The sequence below is a fragment of the Uranotaenia lowii genome, chromosome 1 (assembly GCF_029784155.1).
Source record: "Uranotaenia lowii strain MFRU-FL chromosome 1, ASM2978415v1, whole genome shotgun sequence".
In the NCBI taxonomy this organism is placed as follows: Eukaryota; Metazoa; Arthropoda; class Insecta; order Diptera; family Culicidae; genus Uranotaenia; species Uranotaenia lowii.
In genome coordinates, this window is record NC_073691.1 from 115,296,477 (window position 1) to 115,298,811 (window position 2,335).

The 2,335-nt window shown below is 35.9% G+C and overlaps 1 long non-coding RNA gene across 1 annotated transcript; it reads right to left on the reverse strand.

Annotated features, from left to right (window-relative positions):
* Positions 1–245: 245 nt before the first annotated feature.
* On the reverse strand, positions 246–1,706 carry LOC129744213 (uncharacterized). Its single transcript, XR_008736863.1, has 2 exons — positions 1,572–1,706; positions 246–548 (listed from the first exon to the last, which is right to left on the reverse strand). It is a non-coding gene; the product is annotated as an uncharacterized LOC129744213 (long non-coding RNA).
* Positions 1,707–2,335: the final 629 nt, after the last annotated feature.

Sequence of the window (2,335 nt, forward strand, 5' to 3'; positions counted from 1 at the left end):
GCACTACCTCCTTTAAATATTCCTTGATGATCACCTTCGAATTCATTATAAAATTAATGTGACGACCATGGTTCCTGCTATTCGGGATCTAAACCATTACGTTGTTACGTTCAAAAACAATTTTACCTTACGTTATTCCAACTTTATGCAGACCATTGTAGGTACCATTTGTGGAAAAGCACGCACACAAACGCTTATGTTTTTGCAATGTAAATTGGGAATATTTCGGACAAGAATGCAAAACATTTTAATTTTAATTATTTTATTAAATAACTTAGTTCATATTACCAAAAAAAACTTGTTCCATGCAGCTGGGCCTTTTCATTTTGCTTCATCCTGTCGAACAGCACCTCCTGTAGATAATTTCAGCGCCAGCATCATTCATGTCCGTGTGTGGTCCGTAGAGATTCTGCATGGATGAAATCGCCATAATAATGGGCCAATTATTTCCACCTTTCATCAAGTGACCAAAAAGTCGATCCTTGTATGTAGCTGAAGACGATCTCTCTCCCACGGAGCAAAACTATGGGAAGTTCCGGTAACACAACCTGAAACATGTGAAACGGGATCGTTAGCACAGAAAACAGACGTACAAGCTCGAACAAAAAACCGTCAAAAAAGTGTGTAAAATTTCAAATGCTATCACCAAAAATACGTTAGAAATTGACTGCAAACAGTGTCATCTATTGCGCCGTTTAAGAGTTACAAATCATCTTTTAAGTGCCCAGTTTTCGAAAAGGCGTAATCGTAGCCAAAAAACAAAAATTAGTTCAAAAAGGGTGTTGGGATTTTTACACAAGTTTCGTGGGCTAGCTTGTACGTCTGTTCTCTGTGTCGTTAGTTTTGATTTCTTCTGAATTTTATATTTACACTCAGGCAAATTTTTATTATAATTTTTATAAAATGCGTCTTATGAACCGCTTTTTAGAGTGCAAAATTGGTTTTCATAAGAGTCTTATGAAATTCTTTCTATTTTCATAAGAAGTTCTTATGAAAAACACAAGAAGCGGCATTATGAAAAATAATGAACACATTCACTTCATTAGTCTGTTTTTCATCGTCATACAAAGGACTCTCTAGTTGTGGAGTTATAAGTTTTTGTAATAGTTAAATGTGATTTCGATCTTCTAAATCGTAAGTTTGAGAAGAAAATCATTTTTTGTAAACGTTGAAAACAATTATTTACTCAAGTACTTTTTTTGTTTACTTTTCAGCATGCTGACCACCGACTAAAATAATTTTATGAATGGACCGGTTGCTACCGAATAACTTTATTGGTATCGAGTGTTGATGTGCTGCTGATAGTGATATAATTTGAAATAAGTCGGCCGAATAATAAAATTAAAGTTTTAAACATCAAATTTCTTGAATTATTTTCACCAAACGTGACATTTCATGTTTTCATAAGACCCTCTTATGAAATGCGAAAATTTCTTATTGGAGTAGGTGTTCATTTCAGAATTCATTCGCGTCATAAGACAATCTTATGAATTTCAATGATTTTTCTTATGGCGCCACTTCATAAGAGAACCTTATGGCATATATAAGAGTATTTTTCTGAGTGTACATACCTGTTGAACAATAATTCCACTGGGATTTTGCATTCCAGCAAATAAGAATGCCCTGGCGTACAAATTGTATCTGATAAACCTGCTGGATAGCCGCGAAAAAAAATTTTGCCGGCGCACCAAAACAAACACCGTAAGTTTCAGTGGTGCCAGGTTCAGTGTTTTAACAATGTTTGTAGAGATATTGAGATGCGATATTTCATTTTTAATATTTTAGGTAATCAGGATTGGTTGTACCTCTGTCCGCGTTTTATAGTATAGTGTTTTGCGGTATGCTATTTTGGCGGTTTACCATTTGGCAAAAGGCCATAAAACGCGTCATGCCAATCGACGATTTGGCGGTTTACCATTTGGCAAATAGCCTTGTTTGGCGGTGTTTTTTGCGGTATGAGTCTTTCCGCGGTTTGTCTTTTTGGCGATGCGATATGCAACATTTCGCGGTAAGATATTTGCTCAGAAATATACTGAGCTGAACCACTGAAAGGCAAACCGCCAAAAGGGCCATATGCCAAATGAGAAACCGCAAAGTGTTACAAACCGCCAAATGGTAAACCGCCAAACAAGTTCGCACGAGAAATATCATACCGCCAAAACGAATACCGCGAAATGGTTAACCGGGAGCTGTGATACAATCATCTGGATTTAATTATGTTCAATTATTTAAAGATGTCCATGGAGCGGTCTGTCATCTGGTTGAATGCTGCTTGGTATCGAATTAATATTCTTATAGATTTAATGTTTAAGTGTTTTGTTTATAAATATTTTCA